Here is a 19,158-nt window from a genome sequence, read left to right as displayed (position 1 = left end):
TACTGACTACAGATGGAGAGTGTGGGGAGGCGGGGCTGGCTTACGCAAAGGCCTCAAGGTGGGTCCTGTACCAGGTGCCGGGTGTGAACCGAGGGCCCGGTTGGTTGGGCTTCGGCCCAGGATGGAGACCGAGCCGCCCACCCCGGCCCACACCCAGGGCTGGCTGTGCGAGCTGCATGCCAGTGGTCAGAGGGGCCCTGGTCCCTCATCCGAGTGGCAGCACAGCCCGGACTCTGCACCCCAGGCCCTGACATCATCCCAATGGTGAATAATTCCTCCTCTGTCACCTGCTGGGCTCCAGCCGCCTCAAATAAGGTCTCATTAGGACAGGGCCGGCGTCTTCACCTCTGCTTATTAACTCCCTTGAGCACCAGAGAGTGGAAAATGGGAGGGAGCCAGGGAGCAAGAGCCTTTTTCATTTCTGGATCATGTTGCCCTCAGCGTGGATATTCCTGGAAACTTTCCATGGGGGGCTGTCCCGGCCAGGGTGGGAGGCCCGGGAGGTGAGCAGAGGCTGTTGATTAAGGCTGACGGGGCATGTCAAAGAAGGGCCCAGTGCTCAGGAGCAGGCAAGCCTGTGGTCCCCGTCCTGACATGGCCCCATTTCTTCTCAGGGGCCGCAGAGGCCTGGTGGGGCTCTCCATCCCAGACAGATGGCCCAAGGAGGGGTGTGCTGGGTGGCCAGGCACTGTCCAGAGACCAGACTGTAAGCCAACGGGCCTGGGTTCCGGCACTGCTCCTCACATTTCTCTGGGTGACCCAGCAAGTCATTTCCACCCAGAGCCTCGGTTTCCCCATCTATAAAAGGAAGGGGCTCCTCAAGGCCACCCTCCAGGTCTGGTGTTCCAGGCTCCCATGTTCGCTAATAAAGCTCCAAGGCCCCTCAGGGGAGCCAGATGACCCTGCCTGCCCCTGCCTCCCCCGGCCGGCTCTAGGTTAGTGGTCTTTCTCAGCCTGCAGAAGAGATTTCAGACCTGAGTGGACTCGGCAGATGCCTGCTGATCTAAAGGCCTCCTGGAAGGCTCAGGGGAAGCACCGTTAAGTGGCACATCGTGCCCAGGGAACAGCTTTTCTGTCCCTGGGGCCCTGGGGCTGGCAGGAAGCTGATGACCCGAGTCCTCTGTGACCAGAGGGAATGGGGCAGGAACACAGAGGTCTGCCTCAGGGATCCTGACAGAGAGGACCCCAGGGAATGTCCTTCTGATGGGCATAGACTTAGAAGAACAGGAGGAGCCCTTACAGATCACCGAAACCCCTGGTGTATTCATGAGAAAGCTCAGCCACCGGGAGGGACAGGTGTGTCCCAGTTGAACCAGTGAGGCTAGGACACTGTCCAGGGCCCGACCTCTAGGCCAGCTCCCCTTTGGGGGCTTCAGTCCGTCCCATGCTGACCTGACGATAGGCATTAAAGGGGGCACTGGTTAAAAATTCAGAGCCCTAGGTCTCAGACTCACAGAATGGGATTCAAGAGAGAGCCTGAGAATCTGCATTTGAACAAGTGTCCCCAGTGACCCATGTATGTTGGCACTTCGGGGAAGTTCCATGTCTCCATCTTCAAGTGCCATCCTGCAAGTTTCCACTGGAGAGCTCCCAGAGGCCTGGGAGGCCAGTGTCTCTGGGGAGGGAAGGACGTGGGTACTGGACTTGATGTTCAGCACCAAGGGGCGGGAGGCAGCTCCCTGAGGGCATCCATTGTCCGTTACTGGAGAAGACTGATGCCACAGCTCTGACCACGTAACTGTCCCACAGCACCCCTTGTGAGCAGGCTTCTCCCCATGTGTAGATTCTCTTCACCTATAGCCTATCAGAGGGTATCAGATGTGTAATAACTTATCCAGACTCACTTAGTTGGTAGGTGGCAGAGCAAGGTCTCGAACCCAGAACCATCTGTTCCTGAAACCCATGCTTCCATCACCCGCATACTGCATCCCTTACCACACCAAAATTTACATGCATAAGCAAACCCTGATGGGAGGTGGTAAGCTCTCCAGCAGTGGAGGTGTGCAAGCAGCAGCTAGAGGAGCCCCTGGCACGCATGGGGTGACCCTGACCAGCCCTCCTGGAGCTGTGACTGGGGACTGGCTAAACTGGCTAAAGGCTGCAAGGGTTTTTACTGTGTTTCTTCCACACATACAGGAAAATGTTTTGGATTATTTACAGGTTTAACTCATCAAAGTCCTCTTGGCTCAACGCTTGGCCACCCTGGAGCTGCTGGGCAGAGGGTGGCCGGGAGCCTCGGTGGAGAGGGCGTTTGTCAGGGACAGAGATGGTGGGGGTGCAGAGGGCTGGTTCCCCAGGAGGTGACAAGGGTGGGGGCCTGGGGCTGGGCTGTGGGGCTGAGAGAGCCCAGCAGGGGACACCCAGTGAGAGCTGTCCCACCGGCCCCCCCAGAGTGTGGGCCGGAAGACGGGGCAGCCCAGGTGCATCCCGCGGGGGTTATGAAGCAGAGATGCTCCCAGCGGCTCCAGAAGAGGCCCCCAAAGAGCCTCGGGGAAGCAGCGGAGGGTCCCAGGCAGCTGTGAGGCAAGATGTGCTGTTTCCCAAACTGGAACCGAGGCAGGGTGAGAAGCACTTAACAGGAAAGACAGATGTGAGGGAAAAGCATTCACAGATACCAGCCAGCGTGGGGAGGGGGCGTGCGGCTGGGGCTCCCCAGTCAGCTCTCTGGGAGTTAAGCGGCCTCATAACCCCAGCGCTCTGGAAGGTTCCTGGGACAGTCTGCCCAGTAGCCGCAGCAGATCGACACCCGCAGGACCACACTGAGGTCACTGTCTCCTCCCTGGACCTGCACCGGCCGCAGCCTGGAACAGAGACACTGGACAAGTGGACGGACGCCCAGGAGCTGGGGCTGAAAGGACCAACGTGCACTGGGCAGCACACGACACATGCTCCGCAGAGCCTGCGCACAGCCTCAGGATCCTTCCTAACATGGCCCGGCCTGTGCATTAAGGACTGGCATACCAGACGAACCCCCCCTGCCACCCCCAGAGGGAGCCGAGGGCACAGGCGTTCCAGGGACTGGGCCCGGGGCATGGTGCCGTCTGCCCTGAGCCTTCGAGGGGCTTCCGGTCCAGCAGGAGAGACAGCAGGTGTCTGGCTTGGAGGAGCAGAGACCAGGAGAAGCCATGGGTGCGTGGGGCTAACGGAGGGGACCGTCGTCTCACGGGGCTAGCTCTGCGGCCCCCCAGCGGGCAGGAGGAGGTGGCCCCTCTGAGGGGTAGTGCAGGGAGGACAAGCCCAGCACCTAAACCTTCCAAGACTTCCTGCCACGAGGCGTGAACGGAAGCAAACCGTCTACACAGCAGTCCCACCGTCTACACAGCAGGCAGCAAAGTGCAGCCGGAGGGGAGACTGGCTCCCGAGGGCAGAGGGCTCTGGAGGGGGGCTGCTCCGCGGCTGGTGCACTCTGGTGAGGTCCCTCCCGGCTGGCGGGGCAGGGCCAGGCTCTGGGGGAGACGGTTCCCTCCTCTCCCTCCTGCTCCTAGGCTAGCCCTAGGAGCAGGAGGCATCTCCTCCATCCAGGCATCTCCCCAGGCATCTCCCCATCCTGGGGGAATCTGGGTTCCCAGGGGGCACCTCTGCAGCTCAGGCTGCGTCCTGGGTGGTGCAGGAGGGAGGACATCCTCCCTCCCTGGGAGGAGCTGAGTGCTCTAACCCCTGGGACCCCCGTGTTCCGGGCTGCATGCTGTGTCTGCAGGGATGAGGGGCCGCACTGACCCCCATGGGGCACGGCCCGTGGCCCCGTGGTCCCCTTGGTCTAGGGCTGTTTGGGGGTTAGGGAGGGAAGCCCCAGGAGCACCAGAACCCTGTGTGAAGGGCACGGAAGCCTTCACGACGTGTTCCCTCCGTTCCTCCTGAGGTGTGGCTGCCCAGGGACTGGCCACAGTCCCGCCTGCCTCAGTTTACAGCGACGACCGGTGTGGCACATTCCCGGTCTTACCGTGAACCACAGGACGGCGGCAGCCCCGCCTGCACAGAAGGCGCGCACTCCACCAACTCTAATCTGCGAGGTTTCCTTCCCCAGCCTCAGTTTCCCTGTCTGCAAATGAGGCAACCCCACGTGGCAACCGTACCCCAGAGTCTGCACGTGCTCCATGTGCTAAACACACACCAGGTTTCAAAGGAAAAAAGAGCGCAAAAGGGTCTCCGTGTTAGCCTTCCAATAGGTAGTCAAGGCAAAATAAAGGCTGAGGTGGTGGGCAGTCTGGGAGCACTCTGAAGGGTCTAAGAGCATAAAGGGGACTTTTTCTATAAAAAAATTTTTTTTTGATTTATGTATTTAAGAGACAGTGCACAAGCAGGTGGGGAAGGGCAGAGAGAGAGAAGCAGACTCCCCGCTGAGCAGAGGGCCCGACGTGGGGCTCGACCCCAGGACCCTGGGATCATGAGAGCGTAAGGAAGGATTCGAGTTTAGCAGAGTTCAGGAGGAAGTGACCAGGGCGTCTGGGAAGCGGGGCTGCTGGGGCCCGGGCCGAAGGAGGCCTCGTGTGACCTTGCAGAGGAAGCAGGGCCTGGAGGAAGGCTCCCCGAGGCTCAGGCCGCGCGGCAGCAAGGACAGAGGGCTCTCGGGGCAGGAGGTCGTTGCGGGCGCAAGGGTGACAGGGATGCGTGACAGGGACGGGGAGGGGTGACACCGAGCAACTGCCTGCAGCGCAGGGCACCGGTGGACAGCTAGTGCGTGACGTGGCCACGCGAGGGGCTGGGCAGACGGCGGTGGCCCCGGAGGCCAGGCTGAGTCCGCGCGGCACCTCCGGGAAGACCAGCCAGGGATGGGGGCCCGAGGGACCCCCAGAGGGCAGCCGGGAGGTCAGGCTCTGGATGCTGGGTCCCCAGGGACAGCACGATGTTCGTCCCCAGCACCAGGCCACACACATGGTGTGCTGCTGGGCGGGAGGGGACCGCGCTGCCGGAGCCGGGGAACTGGGCAAGGGGCGGCGGGTTGTAGGCCCGCGAATTCTCAGCTGTGCTCGGGCCTGGCAAGGACACAGGCGATGACACACAGCAGACGTACAGCAGATGTCTGCGGGCGACGCCTGGCTAGGAGCGTCTCCGGGGTAAGGAGAGCAGAAGTGACAAGGTCCTGGGGCTCAGAGCAAAATGCCAGGGGGAGCTCCCGGGGCAGCTGTGGCCGTGGGCGCGCCCAGGAGGCAGAGGGGCTCCCAGGTGGAAGGCAGGGAGGCTGGGCACAAGCGCCAGCTCCTCCCCCTGGAGGGAACAGGTGCCCTGCACGCAACCCCCCTTCTCCCCCTGCACCTCTGGGAAGGGGCTCCTCTGTGGGCTGGTCCAGGCCCCCCACGTCCATCCTGGAGAACCTCACACCCTCTCCGAACTCAGGAATGCTCTGAGGGCCCCCTGCACCCCACCCCTGCCCAGTCTGCTGCCTGAGTGCCCTGTGCAGCCCCAGCCCATTTGCATACTGTTGGTGACAGGAAACTCACTACCTACCCAGAGACCACTTCAAAAAAATACATATATATATACACATATCTCCAGACAGCTCAGACTCTTGGACAGTTGAACCCAAGGATGTCAGGGAGACAGCGGGGTTGCTACGGAGAGGGCCCGAACCCGAGTGGCCAGGGTCTGGTGGGCAAGAGTGTCCTTCGGTCATGAGTCTGCAAAGTGGAAAGAGCTGGCCCCTCACTCAGGCTGTCACTCCAAATTATAACAGAACTAGAGAGACGATGCCCTGTGGCCGGTACCACCTTCTTGACTGGCGACAGCTAACAAGGACCGTGAAAACCATCCGTTCGTCCATTCGCTCACTTGCCAAGTTAATAAAATAGCAATCGGGCAATGGCCCTGTGCCGGGCACCAGGATGCGGTGGCGAACAGAGCCATTTACTACTCTCTTCTAGGCTGCCACCTGCCCTTTGCCCATTTCACAGGTGGCAGAGCTGAGTCCAGGGAGAGGCAGCAACCGGCTCCAAGAGGCCCGGGGAGCTGCCGGTGAAGGGCAGAGCCGCACACGCGCCACTTGCCCCGCTGCCCATCTGTCACTCCCACGAGCACCGGGAGCGGCAGCGTGTCCTGCCACCCGGCCCCCGGCCCCCGGCCGTTTCTAGGACACTGAGGTATCGATTACCACCCTTGCCTTGGAGCGGTTTTCTTTTCTTTTCTTTTTCCATCAAGGCTTTCCAGTCTTCCTTCTTTTTTTTTTTCCCCCTTTTTAAAGAATAAACTCCAAGCCTCTCCTATGATTAATTACCAGCTGCTTAATGCTCCGCCACTGGCAATTTCTGGAAAGGGAATGAATTACCTTGAAAAACATCCGAAAAGAGAACCCACCGTGAAGGAGAATTTCAGAGGTTACCCCACAATTAGCAGTGGGTTCCCCCAGCCTTATCGAGTTGCTGGCAGGCCCCGTGGGGAGGGGCGGCCGCCAGCCTTCGGGGGCCACCCTCTAGCTCCAAGGGCAGCCGGGCTGACGGGGCCGGGCAAGGGCACCAGGCAGAGAGGGAGGTGGTTTCCCGAGCACCCACCTCGGGCCTGCCAGCGCCTCAGCCCCTGGTCTCCACGGCATCACGGACCACTTAATTCCACGGTTCAAATCCCCACGCCACTACTTACAGCTCTACGGGTCTCTTAACCACTTTGAGCCTCTGGAGAATGAGGCACTAAACACACCTCCTCACGGGATTACTGTGGGGAGAAATATGTATTTGAGGAGTGTAGTGCCTGGTACACAGTAGACTCTCACTAAGCTGTAACATTTAAAAATATTTCAGGCTCCCAAGCATGCCCATAATGGCCTTCTCAGCAGTGCTGGTGTCATTACCCTCATTTTTAGATGAGAACACTGGCTCTCACTCTCACAGGAGTGAAAGGACTAGTCCAAGGTCACGAGCCGAGAGCAGGGAGCCGGGCTTTCCTGCAGCCCTGCACCCTGGTTCCAGAGCCCGACAGAAGCGTGGAGCATCCCAGGGCCCGCCGGGTCCCGTGTCTGGGCACCTGCAAGCCCAGGGGCCTCAGGACCGAGGGCGGCAGGGAGCTGATTGGCCGAGGCCTCACGCCAGAGCAGAGACTGCCTCCCCTGGCTGGGCCCCAGAGCCTTGGGACAAAGGGCCCCTGGCCCAGGTCAGCACTTTTGTGAAGGCCTCTCATCTCTGGGTTGGGAGCCCGCAGAGCAAAGAGGGATTACACAGGTCACCCTCTGACACGGGGCCAAGTGTGATCAACCCTGAAATGCCGCTCTGCGATGAGACACGCTGCTGTCCAGGCCAGAGGCAGGGCTGGGAGAGGCTCAGCCTCAGGACCTTCTGGCTGCAGCTACTCTCAGCAGCTCCCTGGGGAGCCCCAAACCCTCATTACGGTGGAGGACCAGTTTACGTCCATGCTGGCGCTAACGGGTGCTGGGGGAGGAGGGCACGGTGGGAGCGCAGGTGCACGGAATGAAGGAAGGGTCCCCGGGCCCTCGACAGCAATGCTGACGTCTCCTCCTGGGTGCACACTGCTACCCGTTGTGCCGCGGCGCACGTGAGGGCAGCCGCCGTGGACCCATCCCTCTTTCCCAGATGGGTAAATCAAGGCACAGAGAAACCGCACAAGGTCGTGATGGACAAGGGGCAGAGCCCGGATGTGGATGCAGTCACTCTGACTCCAGAGCCCCGAGACCCATGTGGGTCCTTCAAGTGTGTCTATGGGAGGGAAGGGGGCGGGCGGTCGCAACACCCATGCCAGCCAGCAGTCCTCTCTGCCCGCCAGGGCCTCTTCCGCGTGGTCACCATGTTGTTCAGCATCTGGGGCCCGTGTGCCACGGGAGCGAGTGGTACAGACGGACACCAAAGCTGCCCCTCTCCCGAGGTGCACTCCCCCAGCCCCCACCCTGGCAGACACTCTAGAGAAAGGCCGGACAGCTGGCGAGGCCTAGGCAGGGGTGGCTGCACCCAAGGCCACCCATGAGCACTGGGGCCCCGTCAAAGTCCACTCAGGATGTGCTAAACCCCTTCTTCTTCTTCTTTTTTTTTTTTTTTTTTTAAGATTTTATGTATTTATTCATGAGACACAGAGAGAGGCAGAGACAGGCAGAGGGAGAAGCAGGCTCCATGCGGGGAGCCCGATGCGGGACTCGATCCCAGGAACCTGGGATCATGCCCTGAGCCGAAGGCAGACGCTCCCCCGCCAGCCCAGCTGCACACCTACCTCAGTGACCCGCGAACCACCAGCGTCCCACGTCTGGTCAGCAGCGCTCAGCCCTTTGCCTCACTCCAGTTCCATCCTGCTGCAATAGGAAGGGGTGGTCAGAGGAGTCCTTGCTAGCAGGCGCCACAGCCCACCTGCCCACCCTCCGCCGGCAAGTCTACTGCCAGCAAAACCCAGGCATCCCCATTTGGAGAACTGGAGGGAGGGAGAGGAAGGGGGGCACGCTGATGCCCTGACCCTCCCCCCCACACCCGCCAGTTCTCAGCTCCGTGGATATGCTCCTGGCCTCCCTGGCTTTCGGTCTCCCCACCTGTCAAACGGGACCACAGTCTCTCTCGGGGTTTCTAGGAGCAACTGAGGACACATGGAGACAGACGCACTTGGTGTCCACTCATGTGCTCAAGACACACGGAACGAGCAGCCTGGGCTGTGACTAGGATGTGGCTCCCGTGCTTGCGGGGCTTCTGCTCATTACGCTACAGAATTAGAAGAGGCGTCTGCCTTCAGAAAGAATGAGTCACAGGGGCCACGCGACGTAGACTCGAGGTTCAGGGGAGCCTCTCCAGGGCAGTGAGGTCGAAGGATGAGCCAGACAGAGGCAGGCCGAGATGCATGGAACCGCATTCCAGGCCAAGGGAACAGCAGATGTGAAGACTTGAAGACAGGGGGAAAAAGCCTGGTTCAGGGGAGGACTCGAGAGTGGGTGGGGGGTAGGGGTGAGGGAAGGAGCGGTGGGGTGAGCGGGGCTCAGGCGGCATGGCCAATCCCCGAGAGGTGGACAGGAGCCACACGGGGGGCCTGGGCAGCTGAGGGCCAGGACCCTAGTTCTAGTTTGAGAAGATCCTCTGGCCACTGGTGGGGACAGGAGGAGGCAGGGAGGCCAGTGTGGAGGCTGTTCCAGGGGTCCAGGCCAGAGACGGTGGTGCCCGTAGCACAGGGAGCTGCAGGCAGGGTGGCAGGAACTGCGGGTACACGGGGTTCGTGGAGATGACACAAGGAGGGAGAGGCACGGGCAGCCTGGGCCCCTACCCCCACTGGTGGTGGGGCACGACTACCCTCACGGGGTGGCGGTGGGTCCTGCGCCCCAGCTCCTCAAGGGCCTCGGGACCGCCCGCTCTGCTCACTCCCTGCAGGGATCCTGGAGGACCAGACCCCGAGGCCGGGCAGGGGGTGGGGGGCTCCTCAGGGTGCCGGCCACAGAACCTCCCGTTTGGGGCGTTCCCAGTGATGAAGGCACCCTGCTGGGTGGCGGCAGACACTTGCCACGCTCCTCGGGCCTGTGCATCCTCTAAGAAATGGGAAACAGAACTCTGGCCTGAGTGCCTCTTGGGGTGACAGAGGACGGAGCAGCGCGCGGGCCACATTAACCGTGGGCTCCCACATGGGCCAGGGGCCACGGGAGGCCCCGGACCCGGCCCACCTGGGAAGACAAGAGTGTGCGGTGGCTGCTTCAGGCCCGGTTTCACCCTCTGACCAAGTGTGTGGCTTTGGGCAAATTTCTTTCTTTCTTTTTTTTTTTTTTTGGGCAAATTTCTTAAGGCTCTTTGTGCCTCCATTTTCTCATCCATGGGATGGGAACACAGGGGTCACCAGGGGCCCTCACGGAGCTGTACAGGCCGTGGAAGGGAGCGCACAGCAGCGCTGGACACACAGGGAGCTTCCGGGTGGGTCAGCGGAGACCGCAGTGACCTGGCAGCGGCTGGGACCGGGCTCACGGAGCCTTAGGCCCTAAGTCCCACGCTCCGAAGCCAGGGCTGGCATCCTGACCCTTTGACGCCGGCTGCCCCCAAACCGCTTGACAAGGGACACAAACAGCCCTGGCGTTCACGGACTCCGACTCTCCCATTTCTCAGAGGAAGACTCTGAGGCCTGAAGACGGGGAGCGACCGGCCCCGTCCCAGAGTCACACCGCAAGTCGGTGGCTGGGGCGCAACTGGAATCGGCCTCCTGCTTCCCCACCACCCACGGCTCAGGCCTTTCCCAAAGGCGAGCTGGCCCCAAGACCCGCTGACACAGAGAAAATAATTATTTTGGCAGCTGAGAGAGAAGCCAGAGCCGGAAAGACCTCGCTCACACGGGGAGCAGCGTCCAGGCCCCAAGGAACGACACCCGCCCATCCTGCCTCTCAGGGATGCTCCAGCTCACGGCGCACACTCGCGTGCCCTCAGCCACCTGAACTCTTCGTTGGGCTTGGGCCCAGGGGCAAAGACTGGGCACCACACGTGTCCGAGGTCGCACGGCAAGTGCACAGATAGGTTGGGGGCACCCCCAGGATATAAACTCGGGCCCTGGCCGGGGACTGACCCCCTTTCCCTGTGGCTAGGAGGCCTGCCTTTGCCGAGTCTCCACTGGGGCTCTCCCTGGGTTATTTCTCTAACCTTTGGTGAAATGCCAGGAGGCAGAAACTCCACTGGCACCCCCAACTGACACACGATGCCCGGAGAGGTTCTATAACTTCCTAGGGTGGCACAGGCAAGAAGGAGCTAATAACAAGAACAGAGCCAGGACGTGTGCAGGCAGGTGGTGTATCCACCAACCCCCCCACAGGCCCTGCCCACTCCCAGAGGACCAGCTCGGGGACAGACAGCCCTGGGCACACAGGCTCCCCCGCCACGGGGCTGGGCACCACTCACGTCGGCACACAAGAGCTGTGAACACAGATGCACCACAGGGACGTGTTCCCTGCTTCACAGGCACTTGCACCCGGTGCCATGCAGGGCACAGGCTGAGCCTCACGGCCCAGCGCATGGAGGAGGGCATCCAATGTCCCCAAGGGGTGGCTCTCCTGGCATCCTTAGCTCAGGACTCTCACTCCAGGGGTGGGGAGGGGGTGAGGACTGGGCCAAGGGGCAGCTCCTGCCTATGAAGGCCCCAAGGGTAGAAAGGGGCGTACAGACCACAGGCCAGCCATGCTTCCATCCTCGTTGCCCGTCTGGCCCGGACGGTGCCCACTCTGCAGGGCAGGAAGCCAAGCTCTGAGGGAGGACGGGGTTGCCAGAGGTCTCACAGCTAGAGTGGCCACGCCGGGTCTGGGATGCAGCAAAGGTCACTCTAGGGTGGGGAGTGTCCCGGGACCCAGATGCTTTCTCCCAAACACACCCACCTGCCCATCCCTTCTCCTGCAGGGATGCCTTGGCCCTGGGTGTTGGTCTGGGGGTTGGCTGGGGCCGGGGGGCTGGCCGGAGAGATGCAGCACCGTTGGGGGCTCGCTGGAGGGCAGAGGGGCCCGTGCCAGAGGGCAGAGGGGCCCGTGCCACAGGGCAACCAGGATGAGCCACACCCGGCAGGCTCTGTGCCCACGGCTCCAGGCCTGTGGCTCAGTGACTGGTTGTTCTCTACAGCTGCTCGAGGTTCAGAACGCACATTCCGGGTGGAGCCCCGGTCCTGTCCTCGGTGGTGAGGTCAAGGACAAAGGTGGGCAGAGTGGGACTGGAGTCCTTGCTTAGAGGTTTAATGTTGGGTGACCTTGAGCAAGTCACTTGGCATCTCTGAGCCCTCCCCTCCCCTCCCCTCCTCTCCTCCCTTCCTCTCCCCTCCCCTTCCCTCTCCTCTCTTTTTTTTATTATAGATTTCTTTTTCTTTTTAAAGATTTTATTTATTTATTCATGAAAGACACACACACACACACACACACACACACAGAGGGAGGGAGGCAGAGACACAGGCAGAGGGAGAAGCAGGCTCCATGCAGGAAGCCCGACATAGGACGACATAGGACTCGATGCCGGGACTCCAGGATCACGCCCTGGGCCGAAGGCAGGCGCTAAACTACTGAGCCACCCAGGGATCCCCTCCTCTTCTTTCTTTTCCTTTCCCTCCCTCCCTCCCTCCCTCTCTCTCTCTCTCTTTCTTTCTTTTTTTCTTTCTTTCTTCATTTTTAATTTTTTCTTTCTTTCTTTTAAATATTTCATTTATTCATTTGAGAAAAAGAGAGAACAAGTGGTGGGGACGGGCAGAGGGAGAGGGAGAAGTAGATTCCCCACTGAGCAGGGGGCCCGATGCAGGGCTGGACCCCAGGACCCTGGGACCACAACCCGAGCGGAAGGCACCCGCTCAGCTGACTGAGCCACCCAGGTGCCCCCATCATCCCCTTTCTGAACAGGGACCAGTGGCCCCTCCAGCCATTCGCTCACCAGAGAGGCTGAGGGCTGACCTTGAGGGGCCCCTCACTGGCCAGAGCCCTGACTTGCCCACAGGCTACTGGGGGGCGGGGGCAGCCTGTCCAGGGTGGTCTGTAGGCAGGTGGCCGTACCTACGGCATCCCCGCGCCAGAGTTTGGGGCTCCTGTCACCTGCCGCGGATCATGCCCTGGTGGCTGAGGGTTAAGATGAAATGGGTGTGTGGATCCAGGTGCCATGTACGAAGACACAGGTCGGGGGATGATGGCTGTTAATGTTTGAAGGAGGAGACAATTACTCAAGGTCATAAGTGGCCCAGGAGGGAACAAAACATGGTCACGTGGGACCCACTCAGACAGGATCCGTCCTGCTGCTGCAATGGCTGAACTGCCCTGAACCGGCTCCGGTGGCGCGGACCCTCCTCACCCGGGCTGTTGTTATTCCCATTTTACAGATGGGCCACGCGGTTGCCGGTCCAGCAGGCCAGGGGCCCTGTCTCAGGCCCTGCACACAGGGCAGGTGGCCTCAGCCCCTGCTCCCAGGCTCGCTGGGGAACCACGGGCTTGCCCACCTCCGAGATCCACCCAGGAAGGCATCCCCTTAGGTGACCCTAGGACCAGACCCTTCGACCCCCCTGGCGGATGGTACTGGCTCCAGGAGCAAGGCAAATATTTACCAGGATGGTTATCCAAACCAGGCTGGCCGCCCCGCCTCCCACATTCCTGGAATACATGTTCCCTGACCTCATCAAGCTGGGAGGGGAGGTGTGGGGTAGAGGGAGCCAGACCCTGGGGAAGAGCCAGACTGAGGGTCCTGGGCCAAGGTAGAAGCTGAAGCCTGCTGGCCAGGGGGCAAAAGGGCAGCTCCGAGCTGTCCTGTGGACTAAACCCTTAGTAGGGGAGGCCCCAGGGGGAGCTTAGGACAAGGGCCAGAGCACTGACCTACCCACAGGCCACCGTGGGAGGGGGCTGGACTACCCCAGCGTGGTACGGTGGGGCAGGGGGCTACCCCAGTGCCACCTCTGGGCTTGCCTCAGGGCTCCAGCGCCAGGCCTCCTCACCCCTGCTGCCAATCACACACCCCCACACACACACACGCGTGTGCACAGGCACATGCACGCTTGTCACGCCTGCAGAGTGAGGCCCTCAGCCTGCCATCAACTCCCAGATTCTCCCGCCTAGCAGGGCCCTTCCTCAGCAACCCCAGAAGCCCTCGCTGCCCCACTCCATCCTCACCATAACCCGTCACCAGGGAGCCGTAAGGTCCAGGGTCTTACTTTCAACAAACTTTGCCCATCAGAACCCCTTCCTTCGGTGCTCGACAGGCCGCCTCCACCAGGCTGCCCTCCCCCGCGAGTCCCCAGAGTGATCTCTCCCTTCCTGAACTTCCAGACATTTGATGCCATTTCTTTCTTTCTCCTTGTGTAATTAAAACCGGTCATCTCTTTGGCCCTGAGACCCTTGGCCACTCATTCCAGGAACAGAGTGGAGCCTGGAGGCTTGGGTGGCCCGGGTGCTCAGGTACGATGGAAATTGAAATCCCGAATCTTTTCACCAAAGAGGAGTAGCTGCAGTTGTCCTTAAGGAACAGATAAGAGAGCAGACCTAGCATGGAGTTGTCTGGGGTCCCGGGGACTCCTGGGTCGGGCTGTCCGAGGATCACGAACTACCCTTGGTTTGGTCATCCTGTCTTCACTTCCTCCGGGAGTATTGGGAGTTGTCCTGACAGCCTGCCCACACCCAGGCCCGGGGAAGCCCAGCCCAGGGCCCCTGGGGGCTTCCCGCCTCCTCCTCTCCATATGGAACCTTGGTCAGCCACGGGGGAAGGGCAGCCAGGTGTCACTGCTGACCTGCGGGGCCTGGGGACTGAGGCGTAGGCCTGGCAAGTCGGCTGCGGGGCCCCGATGGGCACCTCCAGGTCGGGACGGCTCCGAGGACAGTAGATGCCCAGCGCAGGTGTGGGGCCACATCCTGGCACCACGGGGCACCTGAAGAGCGGGAGCTGGATGAGGGCAGGGCTCCCAGAACTGCCATCTCCACCCTCATCACTTCTGAGATTGGCATCCCCTTTTTGAAAATGGAGAAATGACTGCTGGGCGTTGCTCCTCCCATCCATCCATCCATCCATCCATCCATCCATCCATCCATCCATTTCCTTCTTTCAACAATTCATGACAATGCCTACCATCTGCTGGAGGAGGACGAGAAGGAGCAGGATTGGGGTGGGGGGGTGGAGAGAGGGGGGTAGGGGCAGAGGCTGGCAAGTGCCAGCCTGCATGCCTCCCAAGGGTGTATGCACCTCGTCCAAGGGGAGGCGAGGAGAACACAGCGAGCTGGATGATTCTAGGACAGAATGCTGATGGCCGTGCTCACCTTGGCCTGACAGCAAAACAGAGGGCCTGGGGCAGCATCCTGCGGCCAGTGTCTCAGGCAAGAGGGCAGAGGCTCAGAGGCCTGGTGGGAGAAAAGCTTTGGGCTGAAGAGAGAATTGTGGGTGGCCTCCGGGAGCCGGGGAAAAGCTGCATTCAAGGGCTGGGGGCCCAAGTATCCCCCGCCACATACGGATACGTCCCTGGGGGCCCCTTCCAGCGCCTCACCCGGTGCCTAATCCTGACTTGCTGGGTGTTCAAGGCCAAGCTGGAGCGGCACCTCTTCCAGGGAGCCCTAGCAGAGCCAGAAAGTGCTCACTCTGTGCGTCAGGCAGGCCTCCCGGGGCAGCATTCACCCCTCCTGCCTCTCAGGGGTACCCAGGCTCACGGTGTGCACATGTGGGCCTTCCCTGCCCCAGCAAGCCACCCAGCCCCTTGGTGTTGGGCTTGCACAAAGGGGTAAACTGAGACCACAGAGGGGTCTGGCCCTGGCTTTGCAGCCCCCTCACGCTGGTGGAAGGCGGAGGGGTCGCCCCTCTCTCCCAGGCATCAAATAAACAATCTCTCTTCTAATCAAGGGGCAAGGACACAACGTAGACCGAGGATGCACAGGGGTTCTGGGTTCTGACGGAGCAGATCCGGGGCCTGAGCTTTGCTGCTTCCTGAGCTGTGACGTCGGCCAAGAGCCTTAGCCTCTCTGGGCTCTGGTTTCCTCACGTCTAAAATGGGGATGATAGGAATCCCTCCTGTCAGAGCTGTAGGGTGGTAACGGGACAATGCCCGTACTGCGCTCGCATGGGACGTGGTCCACAAACGGGGACTGTCATTGTTATCACTGGTTTAGGGTTGCTGCTGCGTACAGATGTGGGGTCTTGCCTGGGGAAAGACACTGGATCTCTTGTCACAGAGAAGGAGAAAGACCCAGGCCTCTGTCAAGATGAATCCTGGCCTCAGGGCCCTCGGCCACATGCTCCCAATCTCTTTCCACACAAGCCCCGAAGGCGCTGGGCACCGCCTAGGAGTAAGCTCTGTACCAGGAGCTCCTCCCACACCTACCCTCTCATCAGCCCTTTGAGTGTAGGCAGTGCCTCTCCCTTGCCAGGGGTGAGGGTCTTGCCTAGAGAGGCACCCAGGTGGGCTGGGCCAACCCTGGGCCCCTGATGCCCACCCAGGTTCTTGCCAGTCCTGATGATGATCTAAACCGAATTTTTTGCCCATGACCCTCTCTTAAGGACTCTGTCTCTCGTCTCTGCTCACTCTGCTTGAGGTGGCCTGGCACCTGTCACCTGGTGCTGCACTGCCCCTCTGAGGACAGTCCTGGAGGGATACCCCTTATCGCCACCCCAAGGACACCCCAAGCCCAATTCCTCTGCGGCATTAACAGAGGCTGGCAGACGCTCTCAGCAGAGTCCTCGGAAGTCCTCTTTTAACCTGTCACCTCACCGAGGAGGGGACACGCTTCCAAAGAGGAACAGGGCGGGCCCAAGACCAAGATGAGAACCAAAGAGCGGGTCACTTCTGGTGCTGAGGCTGGACCAAGGAGCTGATATGGACTCATGAGCCAGTCACCTGTCCCCCTAGGTCTCCGTGTCCTTATCTGAGCCAACCACTGGCTGAAGGATTAGCTGGGCTGACGTTTCATCCATGACTGGCACGGGCTGGGCAGCTCCACGGGCAGCCTGGACTCCAAGCCCTGTGCTCCCTCCACTTGAGGAGGTGGACAGGAAGGTCGAGAGGCTGATGGGTACAGGCACTCTGCCTAGCACCCAGCATGCCTGGCCACCCCTCTCCTGGGCCAGGGCCAGCCAGCCCTTGGCGCTCACACTCCCCAAACAGGCATCCCTCTGGGATTCTGGCTACACGGGGGCCAGGCGGGTCTGAGGTGGTGGCCGAGGCCCAGATTTAGGAGATGCCGGACAAAGGAAAGCACTGTTCTTGCTAACAGGAGGTCATGGCTTTGCGCTGAGGCCCTAACGTCAGCCAGGCCTAGATGAAATCCTGGTTCTGCTACTTACAAGCCATATGGCCTTAGCCATGTCCCTATACCTACCCCTGCCTCAGTTTACTCAATGGTATAATGGGAAGGGAGAAGGTCTAACGGGGGGTAAAATGAGTGGCCCAACTCCTGGCCCTTGGAGGACCAGGCCACAGGGGGTCTTGTTGTTCGTGGGAATGCCAGTCCTCCCTGCACAGGCAGCCCCACGTGGTCTGGGAAGGCCACTGGGGGCTTGGCTGTAGGGTGTGCCAATCATCACGCTGCACTCTCCAGCCCATCCCAAGACGCTCACTAGTGCCCTGCCCTGCCCTGCCCGCCCAGGGAAGCTTGACTATCTCCCCCTACTTTACTGACCCTGCCTAAATGAAGCTGGTCCTGGCCCTGCCTCTGCCCTTATGCCCTCCTGCCCTAGTGCCCCCCATCCCAAGATGTCCCACCTTCCATCTATAAAGCAAGGGGACGATGTCGGCCAATCCCCAGGGCTGCTGAGGAGCTCTGGGGGGTGGGGGATGTGGTCAGGCCTGGCAGCGTGCGGTGAGGAGCTCCTGCTCTATCCTCTCCACCACCAGCCTTGGCTGACGCTGTCTTCCTGGGCCGCCCAGAGCCCAGCCCTGTGGGAGCCATCACACGCCCAGAGCGCGTCCCAGGGTCCCAGCAGGAGGTGCCAGGACCTCGGCAGCTGCCTTCCAGCTGAGGTGTCAGGGCTAGCCTGCGATGGCCTCCTTTTTCCTGGAGTCTGGGGGCTCCCTCAGCCCAGCAACTTCAAGGGATCTGGGAGGGGAGCCCCTCCTCTCACGTGCCCACCAATTCCTGGGACTGAGAGAACCTGCCTGCTGGGACTGGACCCCCAGGGAGGTTAAAAGGAGGGGCTGAGACCAGCCCCCATGACGGGTGCCCTCTTCCCATTGCTCATAGCACCCAGCACGGGGCTTCCAGGTAGAAGGGCCGCTGGAGGATTTGCCGGACGCATGAAGGAGCAGTGAGAGTCGCTCAGGGTGAAGACAGCTTCAGGTCAGAGGCACAGCCGCTGGCGGGTGCACGGTGCCTGCCACATCCAGCACAGGCGTGGCTCCATCAGACGTGGGGCACTGGTCACCCCACAGCGATTCTACAAGGAGGTCCTGGCGCCCCCATTTCACAGCTGAGGAAGCCAAACACACGAAGTCACCTGCTCACGGCGTTAGAAGGTGGTGGAGCTAGACTGGGTGCAGGCCCCCAGCCCCGGAGTCCACAGCGTGGACAGCGCAGCCCACCACGGGCCCCGCAAAGTGCAGGTGCCCCACCAGGCTCTGCCCCGGGAATCTGGCTGAACCGGGCTGGGCTGCACCACTTCTCGAAGCTGCCCTAGCTCTCCTGTGCAGCAAGCGCTGAGGGCCTCCGGCCAGCCCCACCCTCACTCTTCAATCCGGGGAAGTGTGGGCCGGGGAGGGAGGAGACGTGCCCAAGATCCCCGTGCATGTTGGGGGAATCCGAGACCTGGCGTCCGGGCACCCTGACTCCTGGGCCTTGGCTCTGAGCTCTTGGAAACAGAGCGCTGCCGGCCCAGCAGCACAGCCCACAGGTGCAGACACAGGAGGCACGAGGCGGGAGGCCCGGGGCAGCCAGGACAGCACGCGGCCAGATGACACACGGGCCCAGCAATTCCTGACTCATGGCCACCCATCCCGTGACTCCGCCCACCACCAGGGTCCCCACCCTGGCTCACACCCCACAGCCCACTGCAACCTCGAGGCCCCTCCTGTTCAGGACCAGAAAGCCACAGAGGGAGGAAGGAGCAGAGGGGCCCCACCCAGGGCTGGGTGGGAAAGCCAGCCCAGCCCAAGAAGGGGGGACACGGACTCTGGGACACGCAGAGGGAGAGGCATCGGCGCTGACCCGGCCCCTCCCTGCCGTGGCCGGCAGACTCCCAGTCTGCAATGGCTGGAGCCCTGGGGACCACGTACCCAGTTCAGAGGAGGAAAACTGAGGCCTGCCAAGCCACCCGCTGAGGTCGACCTTCTTAGCCACAGGATTCCTTTTGAATCAGAGCCCTGTACCTGGATGGACACGTCAGACCTCCCCGCTGCCACTTCCTCTCCCCAACAACATGTCACTCCTCTGTCCAAGAGCCTTTGATGGCTCCCCATTGTCTGCGAGGCTCAGTTCTAACTCTCCAGCCTCACAGTTCAAGGCCCCCACCTGCCTCTGACCTGTGACCTTTGCCTAGACATGTCTGGGTCTCCCCACCTCTGCACCCCTGCCCACATTAATCCTGCTGCCAGGAATGTCCCTGGTGCCAGCGGCCGGATGCACTGGGGAAAAACAAATACCCACTGAGGAGCCGTGGGGGCTCAGGCACCGTGCACCCAGAATATCAAGGACCCCTCACAGCTGGCTCTGAAAGACCCATTTGGCAGATGCAGATGCTGAAGTGCAGAGGGACGAGGCGTCCAAGGCCGGGGCTGAGTTGTCACCGTACCACGGGGAAGGGCTGGGCTGCAGGGACCTCAGGGCTTCCCGGTTGCTGACATGCTCTCAGCTGCTCCACAGGTCAG

The 19,158-nt window shown here is 61.2% G+C and overlaps 1 protein-coding gene across 9 annotated transcripts in view; it reads right to left on the bottom strand.

Annotated features, from left to right (window-relative positions):
* Positions 1-19,158, bottom strand: part of ZMIZ1 (zinc finger MIZ-type containing 1) — a 231,491-nt gene that overhangs the window by 135,808 nt on the left and 76,525 nt on the right. For 5 of the 9 annotated variants that reach the window (XM_025434654.3, XM_025434647.3, XM_025434652.3 and 2 more), the window contains one exon: positions 8,143-8,221. The exons of 2 other annotated variants lie outside the window; for them this stretch is intronic. The gene's annotated coding sequence lies outside the window, so the exon portion shown is untranslated. The remainder of the gene's footprint in view (positions 1-8,142; positions 8,222-19,158) is intronic. 2 more of the 9 variants (XM_025434650.3, XM_049109080.1) reach the window with 1 other exon arrangement.

The sequence above is a fragment of the Canis lupus genome, chromosome 4 (assembly GCF_003254725.2).
Source record: "Canis lupus dingo isolate Sandy chromosome 4, ASM325472v2, whole genome shotgun sequence".
Classification (NCBI taxonomy): Eukaryota; Metazoa; Chordata; class Mammalia; order Carnivora; family Canidae; genus Canis; species Canis lupus.
The sequence above is the reverse complement of the archived record's forward strand: the minus strand, read 5'-3'. Positions and strand labels throughout refer to the sequence as shown.